Here is a 27,794-nt window from a genome sequence, read left to right on the forward strand (position 1 = left end):
AGAACAGTTATTATCTTACAACTATCAGCTTCACAAACTGGCCTGGATAACTTCATTCACCGTTAGTCTAAACTGATTCTATGACCCACAAAATCACTTTCAAGGACTCATTGCAAATCATGTTCACATGATTACTTATATTGACAGAGTTTGTTTTCTTTTGCACATTGGTTATTTGTCAGACTTTCATCACGGGCAGAGTTCTTCATAAAATTCTATTGCATTTCTTTTCTCCTGTAAATGCCTGCAAGAATATGAATCTCAAGTTAGCTTATGGTCACATATACGTACTTTGACAATAAATTTATTTTGAACTTTGAACTTTGCTACTCTCTTTCTCAGTGTTACAGCTGAATTGTGAATTAATTAGTCTCAATTATTGCAAATGATCTCCGATCTCAGGTTATTTATGATCCAATTGATCTTACTTCTTGATTGCTCCAGTAATCCACCATTGGAAATGTACACCTCTGTTGGCAGGGTTTCCTACACTGGGCAGAAAAATTTGAGAGATATTAAACATTTGCTCTACATTGCCCCTTCCCTCAAATCCCCCTCTTATTTCTGAGTGTTTGATGTTGGAATTAGATAAACAAACAAAAGCGAATTGTTATTTTGTTGTGCAGGTATGTGGGGACACAGTCTTTCTTGTGAGATGAGGGAAACATTGTGCTTCTTCTGTTAATAGATTATCACTTGTGTCCTACAGTGCATCTAGAAATGGTCAGTGATTTAAAAGGAACCTCAATTGGGCCATAATGAGTGCTATCTCACTGTTGAATGATTTGACACTCCATTGACCTGAAAATTCATCCTCCTCAATGCATCACCATACACCCATGGAATGGCAATCTGATCATACGTTGTTCTGTGAATTACTCAAAGCTGCCTCGGTTAATATGCAGACTAACCACCAATGATGCTGAGCTGCAGTCTAAAAGGGTCTGGGTTTTCAACAAGGTTTATATCTGCAGTGTGCAGTTGACCCAGAAAAAGTGTATTAAATGCTGAGCTATAGCTCTGTGAACTAGGTGCAAATTGCCAGGAACTCCAGAGATTTTGCTTTAGGAATTAAGTTATAGGATCAGGGAATTATTCATGGATGTGTTAAAATCACTGCAGATAGTTCTGCAAAGGAGGATTTGAGGGATTTTTGTGCATCATGTGAGCACTCCTATCTGTTTACTGGCGAACTTCAGTATGTAGGTGATAAAGATTGAAATGTGGGCCGGGCCTCCTAATCTGTACTTTAGAATTATACATTTGAAGGTTCTAAATGAAAAAAATCTCTGTATGAACAAATCTATTCCTAGCTGTGTAATCAATGCTTTACTGCTTCAAGAGTCAGAAAATTATCTAGCAAAGAAACTGGTCTTTCATCCCACTACATCTGTGCCACATGCCTATCAACACGATACTAATCCCACTTTTCTGTATTAATCTCATTTTCCTCTATGCCTTGATCATGCAAACACTTTTCCAGGCACCTCTTCTGCTGTCCTTGCTTCCATTACTTCCTCTGACAGCTCATTTCAAATACCAACTACTCTCTGTGTGAAAAGAAATTCCTCAAATCCTTCTCTACCTCCTTCCTCTCACTTTAAATCCATGCCATTAGGTTTGAGACATTCCTACCTTGGGAAACAAACACTATCATTATACATCAACCAATGCCTCCAATAATCTCATATTTCCCTCGAATACATCACCTCTTAATCTCCTTCACTCTAAGTAAATTAGATTCAACGTATCCAATTTCTCTTTTAGAACCATATAAAATTCTAAGGAATCCAACAGTGTTGATGTCAATCACAACAGTGTCAATGTTGAGATGGTTCAACTTGTGCAGAGTCATAATTAAAAGATAAGGAAGTGGCTATTTACAACTGAATTTTTTTCTCACAATCTCTGAAATTCTCTACCCTGGTGGGCTGTGGAGACTAGATTACTGAAAGAATTGAAAAATACTGTGGCTAAAGTTTTGAAAGATCAGGGGAATTTGGGCTATTGTGGAAATGGCACAGAAAAGGAGAGGAGACCTGTGACAGGGTACCCTCACTCAGACTGAACAGTCAGGCAGGTATGAGAGCGCAGGTGACCTACTCGTGTTGCAGTTTCATTCAGTCCTTATGGGAAAGTTTCAGTTTAAAACTGAACTTTGAATTGATGCACCTCCCTTTGCCACTTTTATTTTCTTCAACCTTGACTAGCTTCAAAAGGTGAATGAGATCTCTTAGCCCAACCTTTAGCTTCCATGGCAAATGTCCTGGGTGGTGCTTGCACACACTTTATATGCTGCAGGGAAAACATCAACTAGCCAGTCCAATATCTTTCAGTGATATCAGGATGTAAAGGAATAAAACTTGCAATGGAATTTTGATTTATGGGAAAAGAGTTAGGCCCCTGATATAACCAAATTGTGCTATTTATCCCTGAGCAGCAACTTCCCACACCATGTACTTCAGGGTTGAGGAATCTTTAATCATAACAACATATCAGTTGGAAGTATATAAGTGCAGGATCTGTTGTGCGATGCCAGACTGGTTAATAGTCTTGGAGTCTGAGATGTTAGTCAGAAACACCCACCTATCAATCTGTTCCAATTTATAGTTGCCAAGTGAGGCAGTCAATATTTCTGTTCTAAATGTAAGAACTTCTGAAGTCTGGGCATTAATCTGTGTCAGTATACAGTGTCTCTTGTTCCCAAAGCAAAAAGGAAATCAAAAACATAGGCAGCTGGTAGCTGCTGAGGGCTTTTAGAATGGAAAAAATTCTGAACAGACAAAATAAAAGTATTCACACGAAGCAGTGCAAAATACTTGGCTGCGAAACTGTTCTACATTTAGAAACAAATGGGACTCCTGAATGAAAATTGCAAATGCTGGAAATATACAGAAGGTCAGTCAGCATTGGTGCAAACAAATGGTGCAGTTTTCATCAGGATCAGTCCTAATGCAGAAAATGCACTTGTGCTACTGTATTTGAATATTATTGCTACTTCTTTAACTTAGCTGTACTTGATACAATCTGTATGGAGTGTCCACGATAACATTACCAGAGGACATCCATTTTAGGTGAGTGAAGGAAAGCTGAGGGGACATATCAGAAGGTGGGATTTTTCTTAAACATGGTGAATGGTGGGTACCTGGAACACATTGCTGGGGATGGTGGTAGATGCTGAGACAACAGGAACATGTAAAAGTTTCTTAGAGAGGCACTTGGATGTAAGGAAAATGGAGGGTTATGGGCCGTGTAGGAAGGTAGTGTTTGTTTGATCATGAATATGTTTATATAGGTCAGCACAACATTGTAGGCAGAGGGGCTCATACTCTGCTGTATTCCGATGTTCTAAGTTCTTAACAAGAATTTCTGCAGTTTGCTACAATTTTACATCCACATAAGGGTAATCATTGATACTTCTCAGCCAGGAAGAAGTATCACTTTGTTGTAAATACAAATATCAACACACTCTCTATGATGTAACATTAGGAGAGTTGGGGAAACGTTAAGAAATCCACTTGCTATTGAATTAAATTATATTAAATCCCCTCCTCTTTTCTTTCTCCCTGGGCCTCCCATCCCATGATCCTCTCCCTTCTCCAGCCTTGTATCCCTTTTGCCAATCAACTTTCCAGCTCTTAGCTCCATCCTCCCCCTCCTGTCTTCTCCTATCATTTTGGATCTCCCCCTCCCCCTCCCACTTTCAAATCTCTTACTATCTCTTCTTTCAGTTAGTCCTGACAAAGGAGTCTTTGCCTGAAACGTCGACTGTGCTTCTTCCTATGGATGCTGTCTGTCCTGCTGCGTTCCACCAGCATTTTGTGTGTGTTGCTTGAATTTCCAGCATCTGCAGATTTCCTCATGTTTGTGCTATTAAATTGGTTTATTCTAATACCATATTGCATTATCAATGTCTGAACTGAGTTGCAAAATCTCTATCTCCTCCATTTCTGTTACTATGGTAGAAGCAGCCTTCACCCTCCTCTCCTCTATTTTCTGCACTCCGCACTACAATCCTCAAAACAGAACTGTTAAAGAATTTCCTTGGTCATTACCTTTCTGCCCCTCAGCCTCCATATCCAGCACATCATACTTCAACACTTTCACTAGCTAAAACATCATCTCACCACTGCCCTCTCCACCCCTTCCCACTTTTCTCCGGGACCACTCTCTCAGGAACTCCCTGGTCCACTCATCCTTTCTCTGCCATCCCTCTCCCTTCCCAGGCATTTCGCCCTGCTGTCCGAGGAAGTGCAAAACCTGTCCCTACACCTCCTCCCTCATCACCATCCAAGGCCCTAAAGAGCCCTTCCAGAGAGGTGGGAGTTCACATGCATCTCATCTAAGCATGTTTGTTGCATTTGTTTCTTTCGATTTCTCCATGTTGGTGAAAGCAAACACTGAACATCATAGATTCTGGAACTCCCAGTTGCCTGCCATTTTAAATTCCCATCCCATTGACATATTTGTTCTTGATCTCCACTGTCAGAGGGAGGCCAGACATAAACTAGAGGAATAAAACCTTATATTCCTCCTGGGTAGTTTACATCCCTACAGCACTGAATTCTCAAATTTCAAAGAGCCTGCTCTCTCATGTCCCTTTTGACTCTACATTATTCCCCATTCTGCCATCACCCTGTTTCATTTTTGCTCCTTACCCCTCCTCCATGCATTCACCATTCCAATCACCCACACGCACTTTAACAGGGCACATTCCCCCTACTGTTGCCACCAACCTTCCTTATTGGTTCCATGCTCCATGTTCACCATCTGCAGCTCCTTGTTGCCTCCAACTGTCATACCCTAACTCCACTCTTCCATCTTCCATATACCTGTCACCTTCTCACCTGGATCCACTCCCTATCTCTGGCTCCATCCATCCTCCTCATCGCTTTATACTGGCTCTACCTCTCAGGGCACAAAGTATCATTTTTGCTCCAGATTTCAGCATCTGCAGACTCTTGTACCTGCAAAATGATGTGGGAATGGTTCAGATTAAGATGGATAATTATGGCTGTGATATTTCCGAATGTTTTTTTTTAATACTGCTCTTGACAAAAGTATTTCCAAGGAAGTGCTGAACCTCTTACTATCAGCAGGTTACTCCTTAAGACATAGAAGATTGAGAGGAGATATGATAGAGCTATCTATGAGAGTTATAGGTCATGGATTAAGGGTGAAAAGTGAAAAGTGTAAGGGGAACATGAGGGGAAAACTTCTTCACTCAGTGGGTTATGAGAATGTGGAATGAGTTGTGCATGAGAGCTCCCGTACAATGTTTAAGCGAAGTTTGGAAAGGTACGTGAATGGTAGGGGAATGGATTGCTATGGTCCCGGTGCGGGATGACGTGAGTAGGGAGCTTAAATGGTTTCAGCATGGACTAGATGGTCCAAAGGGCCTGGTTCTATACTGTACTTTTCTATGACTCTACGTGTCTAGGTACAGGAAAGATACTGTCCTGCATAAGGCAGTACAGTAGAACCTGGAGGACAATCATGGAAAGCCCCGTTTGTGCCATCATTTTGAAAAGCTCATAGGACAAAGCTTTTGTATCAATCCAATTCACACCATGTCCACTGCATAAATGAGGTGACTGTTGGTTAATAGACTTCCTTTGAGATATTTAAACTCATGTGCAAAACTAAATAACATAATCCCAAACTTCCCCATATCTGTCAGCCTATTATTTGCATAGTTAGTTATTGCCTGTTACACTGCTGGTATTAGTGAAGGTCCTCCATCTCTGTCTGTCCTGGGCCACCTTCTCTATTCTGCCCTGGTGTGGTTCAGGATTTGCACACAGTGTTTAGTATTTAGACTGAGTAAACAGGTTCATTAGACTTACACTAATAATCTAAGAGGAAGAAAGCAAGATGTACAGTCAAGAAGGATTAGATCAACTGCGCTAAAGTGCCTCTTAATCAAAAACCATCTTATGGTCTCCTGACTGCTGAATTTTGCATCGACTTATTTTTCAGATAACCTGACAAAATCACTGTCATTAGTTTAAGAGGTGACAAAGAGTGTAGTTGCCTTTTATTGCCTATTTTCAGCTTGAAATGAGAGAAGGTAACATTTTCTTGGTACTAACCACTAAAAATAGCCACATTTACATCAAACAATGAACCAGATAACATGAAAACTATGTCCTGGAATTTATTCCACATAATTTTTTTCCCTGACCTGGTGCATAATTCCTGTACTCTCTGATTTTCATACCTACAAAAATTTTCCAGCTAATCCTCTGTACTGAATTAATGTTAAAGTGATGATAGGGTGGTGAGTGCAGTATTTTATCCTCCAACACTTTTAGATAAGAATAGGGCACAAAGGGCATCTGAATCTTTTCATGTGGTCTAAGTGTAATACAACCAGCTACTCTATACCTGCACTGATAGCCAGGCATGAAATACACCCTGGAGAGGTAGGCTCTTTATACAATGTGGACCGTGGAGACACTAAGCCCTGCAAAGAGGAAGTTGCCAGGGAGTCTCTGTGGAAGTTTATTGTATGAGTTTAGTCTCTGAATACCTGAACAGAAAAGTTTGCAAAACAGGAAAATCCTTTTCAAGGTTCTTTTGAAGACCCTGACCTGGAGTTACACTCTGACTTCGGTTCTTTGTGGGAATGGGACCTGTTCTTAAGGTCTCACGACTGGCCGTGTTTTGATATCCCAAGGACACGGCCTGGAAGACAAGCGCGCCTTCAGGGTGCCGGATTTCCGTGGCTCTAGGGACATGCTGATTGTAGGCAGGTGCCCCTGACTGAAGCATTGTCGGAGAATACGGAACATTGGGAGCAGCAGGATAGCTGCTGGGGGTTGTGTGTCCTGACAGCTGCGACTTTTTGGTGCCAACTCTCTGGGCACAGAGCTCGGAAAAACCGACACAACAGACTTTTAACACCATAAATCAGCGAGTTGTTTGTTATGTCTCCCCTCTCACTGTGAAATGGGGATGCCTCTTTTCCCCTTATTCCCTTAAGGAAAGAGCCTGTGGATGTTGAATGACCGGGTAAACAAGTAGTTTTGGGGGTTCTGCAACTCTGTGTCTTTATTGATGCTTTTTGCATGCTTCAGTGCTCAGTGGAGGGTGCTGTCACTTTTTTGATGTTGGGGATGGGGGAGGGGCTCTGCCTTGCTGCTGCTTGTGCGTGGAGGGGGGCTTTGTAGTTCTAATGTTTTAACTGTCATTCATTCTTTGGGGCACTCCTCTGTTTTTGTAGATGTTTGTGAAGAAAAAGAATTTCAGGATGTATATTGAATACATTTCTCTGACGTTATCGGATGTCAGAGGGAGGAGAAGATGGCGGCGCAACGCAGCATGCACAGCGGTTCCGAATGAATATCGATATGTGTAACTAGGGGTGCCGTATACAATCCAGATTTGATGGGAACAGCCGTGAGAAGCGCAGAGGAACATCTGGAGAAACACCTGAAATGCCTGCTTCGTTGCTGCTGCTACTGTGCGATTGAGAATCTCCAGAGATGAAGGCCCCAAATCCTTGGCTTTGCATATCACCTATTGCTGGGGCTGGGGTCGAAATGCTCGGCAGAAATGGTGCTCGATGCTTGGTGTCGAATAGGTGGCCGAAGGCTCGGAGTATTTGGATGGACTCGGAATCGGACTGTGGTCAGATGCTTCTGGGATGCTGCATCGACAAGTTGGCGGCGCTGGAGGTTTACCGTCTGCGTGAGATGATGGGACTTTCAAGAGACTCTGAGACTTTTACTGTGCCATGGTCTGTTCTTATCAAATTACAGTATTGCTTTGCACTGTTATAACTATATGTTATAATTATGTGGTTTTTGTTAGTTTTTAAGTCAGTTTGTCAGGTGTTTTCGTGATATCATTCTAGAAAAACATTTTTATCATTTCTTAATGCATGCATTACTAAATAACAATAAAAGGGGACTGCATGTCCTCATATTCATGATCACAATCATTAATGCACCTATTGAAACCTATTGAAATCCTGTGTCTACTCGATCTGCTTCTGGCAGACAAATGAAAAATAGAAATGTCATCTTTCTTTTGAACAGAATATGATCAAATACAGCACTGATCGACAGCAGTGGCCTGGAACGATCCTGCATTTAGGATGCTGAAAGTGGCTGGATTAAGCAGTCAACACAGGATTAGGAAGCTGCATTTGAAGTTGAGGCTGGTGAGGATGAAGGATACAGTTCAAGTACTAGCTCTTTAAAATGACGTTTTCAGAGAGACGAGGTTATTCTCCGAATGAATGTTATTTTCCTGGCCAGGAAGGTTGAAAGTCACCCTACAGGTGAATTATGCAGGTTGTATTAATGTTGGCTCTACCTGGGGGATTTTTGCTAGAAGAGAAGTACAAGGTTCTATAAATATAGTTTTGAAAAACAAAGGAAACAAATTCCCTGAAGGACACCATGATATCCAGAAATGTCTACCAAATTGTTCTTTACTGGGTTCAGACAAGCTGCACTGCACCATTTTCTGAAGGTTATATGAGCACATTTCTAGCCTTTTGATGTACAAACCCCATTTCCAGAAAAGTTGGGATATTTTCCAAGATGCAATAAAAACAAAAATCTGTGACATGTTAATTCACGTGAACGTTTATTTAACTGACAAAAGTACAAAGAAAAGATTTTCAATAGTTTTACTGACCAACTTAATTGTATTTTGTAAACATACACAAATTTAGAATTTGATGGCTGCAACACACTCAACAAAAGTTGGGATAGAGGCATGTTTACCATTGCGTTATATCACCTTTCTTTTTAATAACACTTTGTAATCGTTTTGGAACTGAGGATACTAATTGTAGTAGATTTGCAATTGGAAATTTTGTCCATTCTTGCTTGATATAAGACTTCAGCTGCTCAACAGTCCGTGGTCTCCGTTGGCTGATTCTCCTCTTCATGATGCGCCATACATTTTCAATAGGAGATAGATCTGGACTGGCAGCAGGCCAGTCAAGCACACGCACTCTGTGTCTACAAAGCCACGTTGTTGTAGCCCATGCAGAATGTGGTCTGGCATTGTCCTGCTGAAATAAGCATGGACGTCCCGGGAAGAGACGTCGCCTTGATGGCAACATATGTCTCTCTAAAATCCTAATATACGCCTCAGAGTCAATGGTACCTTCACATACATGCAACTCACCCATGCCGTGGGCACTGATGCACCCCCATACCATCACAGATGCTGGCCCTTGCACCTCTCGCTGATAACAATCTGGATGGTCATTTTCATCTTTGGCACGGAGAGCTCAACGCCTGTTTTTTCTGAAAACTAGCTGAAATGTGGACTCATCTGACCACAGCACACAGTTCCACAGTCTTTCGGTCCATCTGAGATGAGCTCGGGCCCAGAGAACTCACCGGTGTTTCTGCATAGAGTTGATGTATGGCTTCCTCCTTGCGTAATACAGTTTTAAGTTGCATTTCTGGATGCAGCGACGGACTGTGTTGAGTGACAATGGTTTTCCAAAGTACTCCCAAGCCCAGGTGGCTATAATTGTCACAGTAGCATGACGGTTTCTTAGGCAGTGCCAACTGAGGGCTCGAAGATCACACGCATTCAACAGTGGTTTCCGACCTTGCCCTTTACGCACTGAGATGTCTCTGATTTCTCTGAATCTTTTCACAATATTATGTACTGTAGATGTTGAAAGACCTAAATTCTCTGCAATCTTGCATTGAGAAGTGTTCCTTTTGGACTGACTAATAATTCTCTCATGAACTTTGGCACAAAGGGGTGAGCCACGACCCATCCTTGTTTGCAAAGACTGAGCCTTTGATGGACGCTACTTTTATACCCAGTCATGATACCTCACCTGCTACCAATTAGCCTGCTTAATGTGGAGTCTTCCAAACCCGTGTTACTTGAATATTCTGTGCACTTTTCAATCTTATTTTAACTCTGTCCCAACTTCTGTTGAGTGTGTTGCAGCCATCAAATTCTAAATTTGTGTATATTTACAAAATACAATTAAGTTGGTCAGTAAAACTATTGAAAATCTTTTCTTTGTACTTTTGCCAGTTAAATAAAGGTTCACGTGAATTAACATATCACAGATTTTTGTTTTTATTACATCTTGGAAAATATCCCAACTTTTCTGGAAATTGGGTTTGTAAATAATTAACCATCGGCATAAATGACAGATCTAACTGAAGCTGTGGCAGAAAAATATCATTTGTGAGGCAGAAGGTTTTTGTAATCCATGTGATTGAAGGTTTTGGTAAAATGTGATAGTGAACGTTTTGAAATTAGACCATAGACCATAAGACCGTAAGACAAAGGAGTAGAAGTAGGCCATCCAGCCCATTGAGTCTGCTCTGCCATTTTATCATGAGCTGATCCATTCTCCAATTTAGTCCCACTCTCCCGCCTTCTCACCATAACCTTTGATGCCCTGGCTACTCAGATACCTATCAATCTCTGCCTTAAATACACCAAATGACTTGGTCTCCACTGCTGCCCGTGGCAACAAATTCCATAGATTCACCACCCTCTGACTGAAAAACTTTCTTCGCATTTCTGTTCTGAATGGGCGTCCTTCAATCCTTAAGTCATGCCCTCTCATACTAGACTCCCTCATCATGGGAAACAACTTTGCCACATCCAGTCTGTCCATGCCTTTTAACATTCGAAATGTTTCTATGAGGTCTCCCCTCATTCTTCTAAACTCCGAGGAATACAGTCCAAGAGCGGACAAACGTTCCTCATATGTTAACCCTCTCATTCCCGGAATCATTCTAGTGAATCTTCTCTGTACCCTCTCCAAAGTCAGCACATCCTTTCTTAAATAAGGAGACCAAAACTACCCACACAGTAGTCCAAGTGAGGTCTCACCAGCGCCTTATAAAGCCTCAATATTACATCCCTGCTCCTATACTCTATTCCTTTAGAAATGAATGCCAACATTGCATTCGCCTTCTTCACCACTGACTCAACCTGGAGGTTAACCTTAAGGGTATCCTATACGAGGACTCCCAAGTCCTGTTGCATCTCAGAACTTTGAATTCTTTCCCCATTTAAATAATAGTCTGCCCGTTTATTTCTTCTGCCAAAGTGTATAACCATACACTTTCCAACATTGTATTTCATTTGCCACTTCTTTGCCCATTCTTCCAATCTATCCAAGTCTCTCTGCAAACTCTCCATTTCCTCAGCACTACCGGCCCCTCCACCTATCTTCGTATCATCAGCAAACTTAGCCACAAAGCCTTCTATTCCATAATCCAAATCATTGATGTACAATGTAAAAAGAAGCAGCCCCAACACAGACCCCTGTGGAACACCACTGGTAACCAGCAGCCAACCAGAATAGGATCCCTTTATTCCCACTCTCTGTTTCCTGCCAATCAGCCAACGCTCTATGCACGTAGGTAACTTTCCCGTAATTCCATGGGCTCTTGTTAAGTAGCTCCATGATGTGTATTGCACATGACCTGTTATGTTTTTGGCCCGGAGGTCAGAAGCAGGTCTTAAGCATAATAATAAAGACCATATCATCATCAATTAATGGGTCTGATGTTCGAAACTTATTAATTGATAATAACATGACAAGACCCATTTTCTTACACATAAGTGCCATCCTTGTTTCCAGTTGCTGATCACTCCTAGAGCCTCCCTTCATGGTTGGTGTTTTCAAAAAGTTATCAAACAATTATCTCCACAATTCCATCCATTTCTCCATTCCATTTCCCCAGACCCATTTTGCTCCAAAAATGGATACCATATTCCCACCACTACTGCCAATCTCAATCATACCCAAAGAAGGAGAGCATGGTACGATTTCATGTACCGTTTCTTCCCTACAATTTTTTGCCAACCTATCACCTTCACTTCAGAATCACCTTGCTTCCCAATCTCAGACTTTTATATATGACTCCATTATTTGCAATGGTGTGGAACCTGCATATAAAACACTTGCCAGAAATTAAGCTGCATTTGTCAGTAGCAGTGAACTGAAAATTGGTATTTCCCATATTGTGACATTATAACAATTACTTCTGGATTTTTTGGCTTACTTTGGAAAATTCACATGGCCCTTCTTGCTGTGAGTTATCTTTGAGCAAGACCCCATCATAATATTCATATCAAAACATGGGATAATTTCATTCCCCAGGCTTCGCTCTTTTTGGAACATTGTGGGAGAACCCGCATCATGTTCACTTGGGTTAGCTCATTACTGGGGAAGACGAGATAGTTGTCTTGCTAACTTTTGCTAACCTATGGCACATGTCAAATCTTCTCTCTTCACCTTCACTCTCACCTCACTAGTCCCATGACCAGTCCTGTAATTCTCCTCACCATCCCCCTGACCCATGGATCACCCCACACACCATGCTCAGTCTGTTAAAAATACTTTTCTGCTGCCTCAGCATTCATCCACCTTACTCCCAATACTGAAGTGCGGTCATTTCCACAGCCAAACCCTTCCCTTCCCCACTGTGATTCTGCTCCCAATGTTGGCATTACCACAATTTCTCAATTCCTGTCTCCTGACCAAATCCCATCCTGACAACCGCACACTATGAAGTTCGGTTCTCCTGCGCCTGACCCCACTCAATTCTCTCCACTGAGCTACAGCAAAGGTCCCACAGGGCTTTTGCCCTATGACCACTTCTGAGGGCAGCCTCAGGGGGATTTAAAGAACAGCACCTGTTCCACTCTGAAAATGCATGGGGATAAAATTAAAGTTCTAAGTGGAGAGCTGATGACCAAAATTGTTATTGACTTCCAAACCCTGTGCTCTTACCAGGCACCAGGAGGCTCTACTACATTTAATTTGCAGCCAGCTCTCAAATCGACCCTTGGAGAAGTCTGCTTAAGCCATTTCCTGATCTTTTGGTTATGACTTAACCAGACGCTTCCAACTTCAGTGTCATCTGCAGGTTTCTATATCGTTCCTTCTCTGTCCTTCCTCAGTTATTTTATGTTTTTGATCAATGCTGCCAAAGCTGTGGGAGATTCCATTTATACATCCCCACAAGCTAAAATACTTCCATTAATACAGAATTGATTACTTGTCATCTCTCCTTAAAACAATTTCTTATCCATGTTGCCACATTGCCTTTGTAAGCAATTTACCTTAATACTTACAAACATGTACTTGAATATTTTCAACAAATATTTGTACAGATAGCTGTATTTGTTGGCAAGACTTTGGTCCTATTTGAGACACTGAAGAATGGGATTGATGGGTAGGTGTGGTCCAACCATAAACAATTAATGAGGAAATGAATGCAAATATGGAAGGAAGAATAAGCTCACTAATACTAATGTTTGCTTGAGTATAAATACAAATTGCCACAGGTGGCTGTAGAGGCCAAGTCCTTGGGTATATTTAAAGCAGAGGTTGAAAGTTTCTTGATTAGGCAGGGCATGAAGGGATTCGGGTAGAAGGCAGGAGACTGTGGCTGAGACAGAACTGAATCAGCCATGATGAAATGGCAGACCAGATTCTTTGGACCAAATGGCCTGTTTCTGCTCCTATATCTTATGGCTTTATTTGTCTAAGTACCTAGAAGTTCCAAAGCATTGACGTGATTTTGACCAGTTATTTGGTTTTACTAACTGAGGGATAGCTATTAGCCAGAGCATCATGGATAACTACCCTGCTGTTCTTAGAATGTTTTAAAGCCAGTTATGAAAAAAAAATTCCCTCAACTACATTGGACTTCTGTATTCGATTTACTACTGTGTGGCTTGAACCAATAATTTGCATGAGACCTGCAGCACAATGCACGTAACTCTGAAAATACTGTAAACTGATACTGTAAACAAGTTCAGCAGATAAATTGTAAAGGTGGCTGTACCCATTGAACTTAAAAATTGGCCAAGCTTCACATGTGAGCATGCTGTAATAAAGTAAAGGGCTTTAAAATTAACCTTTAAAGCAAACTGTGAGCTGAAGGAGCTTTTATATAAAGAGGCAAAGAGAAAGGAGACTAATCAGACAAATGATATGTGTTTGTTGGATTTAACTGCCTGCTTCCTTCTATTGTTTGGCTGTTACAATATTTCTGCATGAATTAACAACCATGTTTGGATTCATCTCTCAAAGCATTGTAAAGTGCTCAGCAAAATCTACCAACTATTAACACAGCTGATAAACAAAGAACAATTCTCATTCAAATACCTTCACATGATATAGGCTAAAAGATTAAACAGGATGGCATTCCCCTGAGAGGACTATAGACTAGTTCACTGACTAAATTGATCATTTCATTGGTTTACCAAACAGGCAGGATTCAGGATAAAGATTGTAGGATTGACAATTACAAACAACTTCAAGAGAAATTTCCCATCTTTTGAACAACAAAAAAAACGTGAGTCTTGGCAAACTTTAACAACTTGCAAGGATATCATGGATACTTGGAATTCCCTTTTTTATGTGGACAGAGACTTCAAGTGATCACCAGGGTGAGATGCTTGCTCTTAGTGTGGAGGTAAGTCCAAAGGATAGGTTTTATTTTACACAGACTGCAGTGGGTGCCTGGAATGTGTTGGCAGGGGTAACAATGGAGGCAAATATGATGGAGGCCTTTAACAAGCTCTCAGACACATGAATGTGCAGAGAGTGGAGGATAGGGACATTGTGTTGGCAGAAAGGATTGGTTCAGTCAGGTGTTCAATTATTTGATTAATTAGTTCAACTTAGCACTGTAGGCCAAAGGTTTTGTTCCTGTGCTTTAATGTTTCATATTTTTTTGTTTGCAAGATCATTTAAAGAGACTTGCACATGTCAGTCATTTTTAAATTCAAAGGGAACAATGTATAAAAGAGATTTGCCGCTTAATATTTGTATGTATCTGTAAGTATAATAATAAACAAATATTGAGTTATACTTCTTTGTGAATTGATAACTTTTACCCCATCCTGAAATGTTCAGATTGAACTCAGGAATTAAAGATCCAGAAGAAAGATGAGGATCATCAATCTGCACTATTTTCTAATTCAGTCATGAGAGTGCTGCTATCTGATCCTCTACCAGTCTCACTCTACATTAAGATTGATCCTGTCTCTTTTGTTACTGCAAGGGATTTACATTGTTTGTAGTTCCTAGGAAAGAAATGTGTATCTGCTCTAATCTTTTCGACTTATCTGCAGCGCACAGCATTGGCCAGGTATCAGCTAATATCCCGTTTCTCCATAAGATTATAAGACATAGGAGCAGAATGGAGTAACCCATTCTCCAACAGGTTTATAGCAGGATCAATCTGATCTTTTCCCTGCAGATACCCGGTCCTGTGTTTTCTTCCTTTGTATTAAAATCATCCTTTCCTGATCCTCATTTCAGACTAGACCTGACTCCGTCATGTGGTGCAAAGATATCCATTTTTACAATTATATTGGAGACTGTAGGATAATGGTATCAGCAAAGGACTCTCCCAGTGGGAATTGTGGAAGATGTGACTTAGAAACTTCCTGATAGCAGAAAATGACAATGATAGAATACAAACTGCCTTCCTCAACAAATGGCAAATGTTAAGTAAAAGCACAGCAGAAACAATGACATAGTATAAACAATATCAGTGCTAACGCTTCTATTTTCTCAGCAGCAAATGGTTAGCAGAAAACTTACAAACAGTCAGAACTTATTGATTATTACATTGAATAGACGCCATGCAAACTTTGTGGCCTGCAAATTTAAATGATCGCTGTGTGCAACTGCTGATGTGTTGTTGACATATCATAAAAGCAGCAGCAGCTAGGATCATATAAAACCAGGCAGCACTACCGAGAACTACTTAGCAGCTCTTAAATGGGAGATGTATTGTGGCCTCGGAGGGCAGTAGCAAGAGTTGGAAGCCCTTTCAGGCTGTGGGCTCTCAGGATCAACACAAATTTCCAGAGTAATCTAATGGATGAGATGGAGAGAAGTAAAATGATTCTCCAGACATAAGTTCTTAGAAATTATGGGAATAAGTAGACACAATAATCAGTGTCAGGATGCAGGTTCAGTAAACCAATGTAATAATGACCTCAAATTCATGTCCAATATTGTTGTCTCACCAATTGTGCTACTCTTAGGTTAACTCAAGTTATTGACACTAACACAGGATGGAATTGTGACTTTCGAGGTTGTGCTAAGGCTTGGTGTGCTGCTACTAAATAAATGCAACATGAGGGGGGTGTGGATTTGTTGAGTAAAGGCAAAGAAAAAGATACAGTTTTATACTTAGTAACACCACTACAAGATTAACAATAACAATCTGTAACCTAGAGCAAGAAACAAAATGCTGGAGGTACGCTCTGTCCGCCAGAAAAAGTAGGATCTCCCAGTGGCCACACATTTTAATTCCATGTCCCATTCCCATTCTGATATGTCTATCCATGGCCTCCTCTACTGTCAAGATGAAGCCACACTCAGGTTGGAGGAACAACACCTTATATTCCACCTGGGTAGCTTCTAACCTGATGGCGTGAGCATTGACTTCTCTAACTTCCGTTAATGCCCCTCCTCCCCCTCGTACCCCATCCGTTTTATATATATTCTTTTTCTCTCTCTCCTTTTTCTCCCTCTGTCCCTCTCACTATACTTCTTACCCATCCTCTGGGCTTCGTTCCTCCCCCTTTCTTTCTCCCTAGGCCTCTCATCCCATTATCCTCTCATATCCCCTTTGCCAATCACCTGTCCAGCTCTTGGCTCCATCCCTCCCCCTCCTGTCTTCTCCTATAATTTTGGATCTCCCCCTCTCCCTCCCACTTTCAAATCTCTTACTAGCTCTTCCTTCAGTTAGTCCTGACGAAGGGTCTCAGCCCGAAACGTCGACTGTACCTCTTCCTAGAGATGCTGCCTGGCCTGCTGTGTTCACCAGCAACTTTTATGTGTGTTGCTGGAGGAACTTTGTGGGTCAGGCAGCATCTGCACAGGCAAAGTGATAATTCATCGTTCAAGGGCCAGGAATGTCAAACACGCCTCTGTTTCTTGAATTAGAAATCTACTTCAAGATTTATTTGAGAAATAAAAAAACGTAGTGAAGTTGAAAATTGGCTGCAGCCTTGAAAGGTCTCTGAAGCCCCTGTACTGACAAGAGTTCAATGATGTTGCAAGTGTGAGGGAAAGGCACAGGCATAGACTGAACAGTTCACTAAGTTTTGATAAGAAGAGTACAGAACAAAGGAAAATAATAAGTGCTAGGCCAACCAGGCCACTAACTAAAAGTTCTTAAATTAACTTAAAGCTAACACTGCCGCAACAGCTCAAAAGCAATAACCTAGAACTAAATTAATGCTGTTTGCTTAACAGTGCCTATCTAAATCACTAATCTTTCCTGGAATGAGGACCAGGGTCAGCAGAGAGCATTGTCATCGCTGTGTTTTGATCAAGACTTGACAAGGCTGAAACAAAAAGAAGGGAGATAAATACAGTCACAAAGAAACCCTAATTGACTGCAAAGTGTGCATTCTGACATGTATTATTTCCAATTTTTTCAGCTGCTCTCCTGCGAGAGCACCCAGACTCAGCAATCTTGTCCGTATGACAAGGTCCCCACCCAGGTGTAGATCCAGAGGCACCAGAGGCCCGTGCCTGTTGGAAGTTCTGGATGAGAGAGAGATTTCTCTGCAATGTGTTAAGCCAGAACCCAACAGCATTCCTCTGGGCCATACCTCTTCCAGACAACAAGGTATCAGGCACTGTCCCACACCCAGTGATTTGCTAGGATGCATCATACAGAATAGATCAAGTACCCTTCAACCAAGTTGTGGGGAGTATGGGGCGGGTGATAGGAACAAGGGGGGGGGAAGTCACCAGCTTGAGCTGGGAAATATGGAACATCGAGTGAACCTTCATGGATAATGATAGGCGCAGCCAATAGGAGGTTCGGTTGGTGGCCTTCACCACCGTGAGTGGTCCCCCGTAGTGTAAGGCCAATTTGCAGCTCTCTGCTCTCAATGGAAGAGCTCCGGATGCCAGCCAAACTTTTTCCTTGAGAGGCCTCACATGTCAGTGGAGCCAATCAGCCCGACGGGTATGATGCCTCTGTGCAACAGAGATCACTGGCCCATCTCCGTGTGCGCATGTACAGTAACGTTGGACCAACTGTTTAGTAGCAGGGACTCCCACGTAAAACTCTTGGTCAGAGAAGAGTGGAGGCTGGAATCCCTTTCGTCATTCAAAGGGGACATGTCAGTGGCGGACAACTCGAAGTTATCATGGATTACCTCTGCTCAAACCAGTTAAGAGCTCCAGGTTGTGGGGATGGTAGAGACAAGGCAGTGCAGGATGTCTCCAGCTCCTGATTCACTCTCTCAGTCTGGCTGGTAGATTGGAGGGGGAAACCAGATGAGAGGTTGGCTGTGGCTCCCACAAGAAGACAGAAAGCATTCCAAAAATGGGACGTGAACTGTGGTCCTCAACTGGACACAATGTCCTGAGGGAAGCCTTGTAGCCTGAACACGTGCTGAACCATGGGGATGGCAGTATCAGGAGCGGATGGGAGAGTGGGGAGAGGAATGAGCATGCTGCTTTAGGAACCGGTCTATAACTATCATATTGGTGGTGTTCCCATCTGATGGAAGGAGACCAGTGATGAAATCTGCTGAGAGATGGGACCAGGGGCAGTGAGTAACAGGTAGGAAGTTGAGCAGACCAGGCAGATACAGATGTGATGTCTTGTTCTTGGCACAAGTGGGACAAACAAGACAAAGTCGTGGACATATTGAGGCAGAAACGGCCACCAAAATTATCACTTTATAAATTCCAGGGTCCCTTGAATCCCCGAGTGGCCAACCAGAAGGGAAGAGTGACAACACTCCAACTCTCTGCTACGTACAGCGGCAGGGACAAACAGCCCGTTTGGAGATTCACCCACCTGGTCCTGGATCTGCCTATTTGGCAGCCGTCACCTCTGTTTCCATTCCCCAGATTACTAGAGTAGCTCTGCATGAGCGAGAAAGGATGGGCTCTGCATTGGTGTTGTCCTCAGAGATGTCAAACTGGCGGGAGAGAACATCAGCCTTGGTATCCTTGCTGCTAGGATAGTAGATGAAGGTGAAATTAAACCAGGTGATGAAGAGAGCCCAATGGGATTGATGGAGTTGATTTTCTGGGCGTCAGAAATGTAGGAGAGGTTTCAGGGATCATTCCATGCCAGAAAGGAGTGCTCGGCCCCTTCCAGTCAGTGCTGCCATGCCTCCAGGGCCTCTTTGACAGCCAGAAGTTCTCAGTTCCTGGCATCATAGTTAAACACTGCTGGAGGCCAACAACTAGAACAAAAAGCACAGGGACACAGCTGATTTTCTACTGAAGAGCTCTGGGAGATTGCAGCTCCAGTGCCAAACTCAGATACATCAGCCTCGACAATGAATGGACAAGACAGGTCTGAAAGTTGCAGCACAGTTCTGAGAATGCCTGGTCTGCTTCACTTGTGCATTAGAATCCTGCAGAGGTCTCCTTGATGAGTGTATTTATGGGTGCTATGATCGAATTGAATTTTCCGATGAAGAAGCAATAAAAGTTTGCAAAGCACGTGAAGCACCGCACCTGTTCGACCATAGATGACATGGGCTGCTCTGTGACTGCCTAAACTTTACATGCAGCCATTTGAAAACTACAAGGGGTGAGAAAGTAGCCCAGGAAGAACCCGTGCTTTTTGTGGAACTCACACTTCTCTGGCTTGGCATAAAGGTTCATCTGAGAACCTTTCGGACATGCTGGACGTGTTCCTGGTGTACAGGTAAGAAAGTCACCCAAATACAAAACAAAACTGATTCAATATATCCTGGAGCACATTGTTGATCAAGGTCTGAGAAACAGCAGCGGTGTTGGCCAAATCAAATGGCTTCATGAGGTACTCTTAGTGGCCTGTGCAGGTGTTGAATGTTGTTTCCTTTCTTTGATGAAAGCCAGCTTGTAAACGTTGTGCAGATCTACCTTAAAGAGTATGGGTGCCCCTAATGATGTTCAAATGCAGAGGCCAGCAGGGTTGAGAGTAGCAGTTCTTTGCCGTGACGTTGCTGAGGGGCCAATAATCAATGCAAAGATGGAACTTGCAATCCTTCTTGCTCACAAAAAAGAAGCCCACCTCTGCCGCTGCAGTAGAAGAACAGACAAATTCTAAGGCCAATGCCTTCATGATATTCCATGGCCAACCTCTTCAGGATGAGGGAGGGAAAAGTGCCAGCCCTGAGGAGCATTGTCGTCACTGTGCTTCAAACAAGACTGAAACAAAAGGAGGGGAGCTTTATCCAATCACTGAGAGACCCTAAGTGTCAGGAATGTATGCATTCTCACGTGCTTAATTGCTGTATTCTTTCAACTGCCCACCTGCAAGTGTGCCCAGACTCCATGACGGAATTTGCCGTTATGACACGTACACACAATAAATAAAGGAATAAAGAAATAAAGGAGCAGAACACTTGGTCCAGCCTCATCATTCAGTGAGATTATAACTGATTTGACCTGAGTTTCCATCCATTTTCCTGATTGTTCAACACAGTCGTGATCCTCCTGGAGAACAAAGACATGTCTGTCTCAACCTTGATTATATTCTGCCCATTTCCTTTTGATTCACTAAGAACACTTTTTCACTGGCTCCACCTCTTCTCCCCGCCCCCCCCCGACAACCTGTAGTGCAACATTTGTGCATTAATTATCAGCAGTAATCAGCTAGTGCAATGCTAACAGAACTCGGGGCTCGGTAAAGGAGTCTCTACGTCCTTGCCCTGGTATGCATGGGTTTGTCCCAGGTTCTGTGATTTCCTCCCTCAGTTGAAAGACACACCAGGAAGGTTAATTGATCATTATAAGTTGTCTCATGATTAGGTTATGGTTAGTTGGGGTTCTGGGGTTGCCGAGGCAACGTGGCTCGAATGCCGGCAGTGCCTACTCCATGCTGTAACCTAAATAAATTATTTATTTTTCCAGTGTTGTCATATGTAACATTGCTAACTTTAGATATTGCATCTGCTGGGCTAAATACTTACAATTGCATGAACATGTAACTGAATATGCCTCATTAAAAATGACACTTTGCTTGTAACTTATTGTAAAACAGCAGGAGGCTATTCAGGCCATTGGATCCGTGGCAGCTCCCAGCACAGCAATCCCTCCAGGCCCATTCCCCTTCCTACTTCCCCCTAATTTATTCTCTCTCACATGCCACTTACCTACATGAGAGGTCATTTACAGTACAGTCAACAATTAATTTACAAGAAAAGTGAGAGGAAACAGCAAATTGGAGCGAAACCTGTGCCAACATAAAGCCAAGGTGCAAACACCACACAGACATTACCAGAGGTCACGTCGAGCCTAAGTCCCCAGTGCTGTGAGCTACAGAGGGAAATCTAATGATGTCATTCTCTGAGCCTGCCAGCTGAAGATTCTAATTGTCATGTGATTTTCACTGAGCTTTGGGGTGATAGACAACACTATTTTAATGCAGTAAGGTAATTTCTCAGCCCTTATATTGATAACAAAACAGTTGCTGTCAACCCCACTGCTGGACTGGAAGGCTGTGAGTTCAACTCATAATCCAGCTCACATGAATGGAGGGAAGGTTCTTGAAATTTTCTGACAACACAACTATTGTTGACAGAATTTCAGATGGTGACGAGTGGGTGTACTGAAGCGAGATATATCAGCTAGTTGAGTGATGTCGCAGCCACAACCCTGCACTCAATGTTAGTTGAGCATGACAGTGCCTCTACTTCCTCAGGAGTCTGCTGAGATTCAGCATGTCACCAAAACCCCTGGCAGACTTTTATAGATGTGCGATGGAAGGTGTATTGACTGGCTGCACTACAGCCTGGTAACACCAATGCCCTTGAGTGGAAAATCCTACAAAGTGTAGTGGATTTGGCCTAATACATCACAGGTTAAAAACTTCCCAACCATTAAGCACATCTGCATGAAACGTTTCCATAAAAAAGTTGCATCCAGCATCACAGATCCTCACCACCCAGGCCATGTCCTTATCTCACTGCTGCCATCAGGTAGAAGGAACAACAGCCTCAGGACTCACAACACCAGTTTCAGGAATAGTCAATACCCCTTAACCTCAAGCTAGTGAACAAAAGGGGATAACTATACTCATTTAAGGGCTCTTTTATCTTGTTATTTATTTATACCTACATTTGGAAAGTTTGTTGTTCATTGATGCTGTTTACAGTTACTGTTCCATAGATTTGCCAAGTAAGCCTGCAGTTAAAAGAATCTTGGGGTTGTATGTGATGACATGTACGTACTCTGGTAATAAATATTACTTTGAACTTTGTACTTCGTAAGACCAGAGAACTTATTGTGGACTTCGGAAAGTGTAAGAGGAGGGAACACATACCAGTACTCCTAGAGGGATCAGAAGTGGAGAGAGTGAGCAGTTTCAAGTTGCTGGTTGTCAATGTCTCTGAGGATCTAACCTGGTCCCAACATACCGATGCAGCTACGAAGAAGGCACGGCAGTGGCGATATTTTACTAGGAGTTTGAGGAGATTTGGTTTGTCACCAAAGACACTTGCAAGTTTCTACAGATATGCCATGGAGAGCATTCTGAATGGCTGCATCACCGTTTGGTTTGGGGGTGGTGGGGCTACTGCACAGGAAGTTAACTGTAGAGAGTTGTAAACTTAGTCAGCTCCATCATGGGTACTAGTCTCCATCATATCCAGGACATCTTCAAGGAGCGATGCCTCAAAAAATGTGTGTCCATAATTAAGGAGCTCCATCACCCAAGGTGTGCCCTGTTCTCATTGCTACCATGAGGAAGGAGGTGCAGGAGCCTGAAGACCAAACCCAGTAACTCAGGTGCAGCTTCTTCCCCTTTGCTATCTGATTTCTGAATGGACATAGAACCCATGAGCACTACCGCACTACTTTTTAATTTTTTTATTTTTGCACTACTGACTTAATTTAATTATTTAATATATGTATACTTACTGTAAATCACATTATTTTTATTATTATGTATTGCATTGTAGTGCTGCCGCAAAGACAAATTTCACGACGCGATGTTAAACCTGATTCTGATTCTAAATATGCCGTCCATTGAACTTATAAAGCAAGAACCTGGACTTCTACTTTTATCCGATTCAATAGAGATTTCAGAACACATGACAGCTTCACTGGCAAAATTTCTGTCCTAAATAAACATTCACAAAGGAGTACAGTTGGCATTCAGTTCAATAGCCCTGTTAGTGTGCACAAGAGAAAGGTGGATCTGTCATTACAGGAAAGATACTGGCATGGATAGAGGAATTGCTGACAGGCAGGAGGCAGCATGTGGGAATAAAAGAGGTTTTTTATGGTTGGGTGCCAATGACTAGTGGTGTTCCTCAGAGGTCGGTATTGGGAACACTACTTTTCATATTGTTTGTCAATGATTTGGATAATGGAATTGATGGCTTTGTGGCAAAGTTTGTGGATAAAACGAAGATAAGTTGAGGGGTAGGTAGTGCTGAGGAAGCAATGTGATTGCAGCGGGACTTAGATAAATTGGAAGAACAGGCAAAAATGTGGCAGATTGAGTACAGTGTTAGGAAATCTATGGTAATGCATTTGGTAAAAGGCACAATAGTGTGGATTATTACCTAAATGGGCAGAAGGTTCAAACATCAGAGATGAAAAAGGACTTAGGAGTCCTCATGCAAGACTCCCAGAAGGTTAATTTACAGGTTGAATCTGTGGTAAAGAAAGAAAACACAATGTTGGCACTTATTTCAAGGGGAATAGAATATAAAAGCAAGGAGATAATGCTGAGGCTTTATAAGATTAGCCAGGCTGCACTTGGAGTATTGACAACAATTTTGTGCCCAGATCTCAAAAAGGATGTGTTGTCATTGGAGAGAGTCCAGAGACGGTTCACAAGGATGATTCCAGGAATGAAAGAGTTAACATATGAAGAGCATTTGGCAGCTTTGGGCCTGCACTCATTGGAATTTAGAAGAATGGGAAGAGATCTCATTGAAACCTACCGAATTTTGAAAGGACTAGATAGGGTGGATGCGGAGAGGATATTTCCTCTGTTGGGTGTATCCAGAGCTAGAGCAAACAGCCTCAAAACTGAAAGGCAACCCTTTTAGAACAGAGGTAAAGAGGAATTTATTTTAGCCAGAGAGTGGTGCATCTGTGGAATGCTGTGCCGTAGACTGTGGTAGAAACCTAGTACGTGGGTATGTTTAAGGCAGAAGTTGATAGTTTCCTTATCGGTCAGGGCATCAAAGGATATGGTGACCATTGTTGGTAGAATCTCAGATGGTGACAAGAGGGCATACAGGAGTGAGTATGCCAACTAGTGGAGTGGTGTCGGAGCAACAACCTGGCACTCAATGTCAGTAAGACGAAAGAGCTGATTGTGGACTTCAGGAAGGGTAAGATGAAGGAGCACATACCAATCCTCATAGAGTGATCAGAAGTGGAGAGAGTGAGCAGCTTCAAGTTCCTGGGTGTCAAGATCTCTGAGGACTTAACCTGGTCCCAACATATCGATGCAGTCATAAAGAAGGCAAGACAGTGACTATACTTCATTAGGAGTTTGAAGAGATTTGGTATGTCAACAAATGCACTCAAAAACTTCTATAGATGTACCATGGAGAGCATTCTGACAGGCTGCATCACTCTCTGGTATGGGCAGGGGGTCTACTGCATGGGACTGAAAGATGCTGCAGAGGGTTGTAAATTTAGTTGGCTCCATCTTGCGTTCTAGCTTGCAAAGTACCCAGGGCATCTTCAAGGAGCGGTGTCCCAGAAAGGCAGCGTCCATTATTAAGGACCTCCAGCACACAGGGCATGTCCTTTTCTCACTGTTACCATCAGGTAGGAGATACAGAAGCCTGAAGACACACACTCAGTGATTCAGGAACAGCTTCTTCTCCTCTGCCATCGATTCCTAATGGACATTGAACCCTTGAACACCACTTCACGTTTTAATTTATATCATTTCTGATTTTTGAACAATTTTTAATCTATTCAGTATTCGTACACTGTAATTGATTATTTATTTGTTGTTACTATTATTTCATTTTTTTCTTCTTCAACTATATTATGTATTGCATTGAACTGCTGCTGCTAATTTAACAAATTTCACAACAGATGCCGGTGATAATAATCCTGATTCTGATTCTGATTTTGAGAAGGCAGGTGTATGGAATTGAGCGGGATCTGGGATCAGCCATGATGGAATGGCAAAGCAGACTCGATGGGCTGAATGGCCTAACTCTGCTCCTATGTCTTATGGTCTTATGGTCTTAAAACCAACATTACAGTAAGTACTGTAGAGGAAACCCCTGCACAAGTCCACCAGTAGATGCAACCAGCTTTCTGCTTTCTCTGCTGTTGGAATGTATGACTGGAGACTGAACAATGAACCAGGATAGACTGTACAGGAGTCAGTAAGGTCATCAGAGTTCATAGCATATTAGAGACAAATATGCCAGTAAACAAATATCTTTGGAAATCTCATTGCGATTCCCAGGTGATTTCAGTAACTTGATTGTACTGCTAATGTTATGTTAAAAATCACAGGGAAATTCACCTCTATGTGTTGCTGTTAGCTCCAAATGCTGTGAACACATCTGCTTTATGCTTGTGCCTGACAATTCCTGCAAGTGGGAGAAAGGTGTGATTAGAAACAACATTTCCCACTTCAAGTGACATCTCATTCTGCAAATGGCCTCACAAATTATCATTTTCTGTTTCTTTTGTCACTGATGGAATACCACTCAAAAGTAAAAAGTTAGGGTGACACATCAGTTAGAAATTAGTCACTGTAGTAAGATTTTTTTGAGATTTATAATAACTTACAACTTTTGTATAAAAGTGTTCTGTAACATTGTGCTACTGTATGTGTGATGCTCTGTCCTATATGGTAATAGAGTGAGGCATTGGCTTATCCCTCATAAGAGCCAAACAGTGTTGAACACAGCTTATAATAATCCAAACTTCCGCAAAGCAGCTTTTTCCTCTGATTTGGTGCAATGATGTACGTGAGTAGAGAGTCACCTTCTGTATCACTTTCCATTTTCAGCAGCAGCCATGCTGTGACTTCTGTGCTTATGAGGGTTTTGTTCCAGTTGTTAACTCATTAGGAGACAGATTGGGACCAGACAACGTAATTTCACCAAAGATCCCTAAATCCAAAGAAGACTAGCATTTCATCAGTGCACTGCCTTCTTTATGATTGCATTCAGAGAATGAAATATCATGGCCTTACCCTAAAAATTGTAAAGCACAATATGAGTTTGACATAGGTTTTTCTCATCACCTCTCTACATCAGGTATTTTGCTCTATCCTGAGTTGGCCGCAAAGCACAATGCAAGTGTTGCCTAATCCCTTCCAGGATATGGATGGTAAGAAGCTGTGCTATTCATCGTTTGTTTTGGATTTACCCAACCAGAGTGTTTATTTTAAGCTAAAGCAAAATGAATCCAGACACAATACAACTGTAGAAACTAAAAACTGTCATCTCTGAACCAGGGATAAAATCCCACAGAAATAAAAGATGTTGGCTTGGTGGTCTGGATTTCATTAAGAGAGCTTTATTTTAATGAAAATGTGATTTAAATCTTTGTTTTCTGTTTGTGGGGACAAGCCTGATACTTCTTTTATCATTCTTTGCAGAGGGATCAAATGGATAAATAAGGCTTATGTCATGCACACCATATGCTAACACCTCGACATCCTTCGGAGATTAAAGAAATCTTGCATGCCCCAATCGGCCCTTGCCAATTTTTATTGGTGCACTATAGAAATATCCTAAGTCGACGCATCGTGGCACCACATACTCTGCAGGTAACTGCAAGAAAATGGGGGAGTTGTAGACACTGCTCAACATATCATGGAAACCATTCTCCCCTCTATGGACTCTGTCTATTATCGCTGCCTCAGTAAAGTAGTCAACATGATCAAAGACCCCACCCACCCCAACCATTCTCTCTTCTCCCCTCCTCCATTGGGCAGGAGATGCAAAAGTAGAAAGCACATACCATCAAGGGCAGCTTCTATCCCACTGTTGTCAGACCATTAAAAAGTTTCCTAGTACGATAAGGTGGAGTCCTAAGCTCACAATCTACCTTGTAGTTTGGTACATGCAATAATAACAAAGAAATTTACCAATTCTAATTATTTGTATGCAGATAAAAGCCCAGCAGATTTGCACTTACTTGTGAAGAGGGTACCTTTAAAATGAACATCACTGAACAGAACATGCCAAGCAATTTGGAATAAATGTGACGTACCTTGTGACGAAGTCTGATCGAAGATTTATTTTTGGAGAGACGTTGGTGAGCAACAAAGCACTAACAGGATGCAGGTAAATTTATCTTGGACATGATGTCCATCGTCAAGTGTTTTGTTTTCTTCTTTTCCCTGCAGTGTCAAAATAAAGAGCTTAGCAGTGAAGCACCATTTCCAATAGAAGCAGTTGCTGTAATCTTAAGGAGCTATACTGTTGAAAGGGTACATTTGTTTCAATGAGCAACAAACTCAGAATGTTGCATCAGCAGCAATTATTTTATTTTTAGAAATATTCCTTTGCTTCAGTAATGGAAAGCCAAAAGGTATTCACTGTAGCTTTATTATTTTACCTGTTTAGCTTAATCCTTAATGTATATCAGAGAGGGGTATTAATAAAAATTTAGACTGACATTCTCAAGGACACATGAGTGTATTAAGTAACACCCTTCATTACCATGATTGCAGGAGGTTCATGTGCATTGCAGGATCTTTGAACCAAAGTGTCTTGCACACTATATTCAAAACGGAAGTTTGAAAATAACGATAGAAACATTATTTTTTTGTCTCATTAATTTTGAAAGTATTTCTGAAGAACCAAAATTCAAGCACCCAATCAAGAAAAAA

General features: G+C 41.9%; 1 long non-coding RNA gene across 1 annotated transcript; it reads right to left on the reverse strand.

Moving 5' to 3' along the window:
• Positions 1-425: 425 nt before the first annotated feature.
• LOC134343470 (uncharacterized) lies at positions 426-27,287 on the reverse strand. The gene is made up of 3 exons (XR_010017234.1): positions 27,173-27,287; positions 25,470-25,536; positions 426-491 (listed from the first exon to the last, which is right to left on the reverse strand). It is a non-coding gene; the product is annotated as an uncharacterized LOC134343470 (long non-coding RNA).
• Positions 27,288-27,794: the final 507 nt, after the last annotated feature.

This window comes from Mobula hypostoma, chromosome 3 (assembly GCF_963921235.1).
Source record: "Mobula hypostoma chromosome 3, sMobHyp1.1, whole genome shotgun sequence".
Taxonomy (NCBI): Eukaryota; Metazoa; Chordata; class Chondrichthyes; order Myliobatiformes; family Myliobatidae; genus Mobula; species Mobula hypostoma.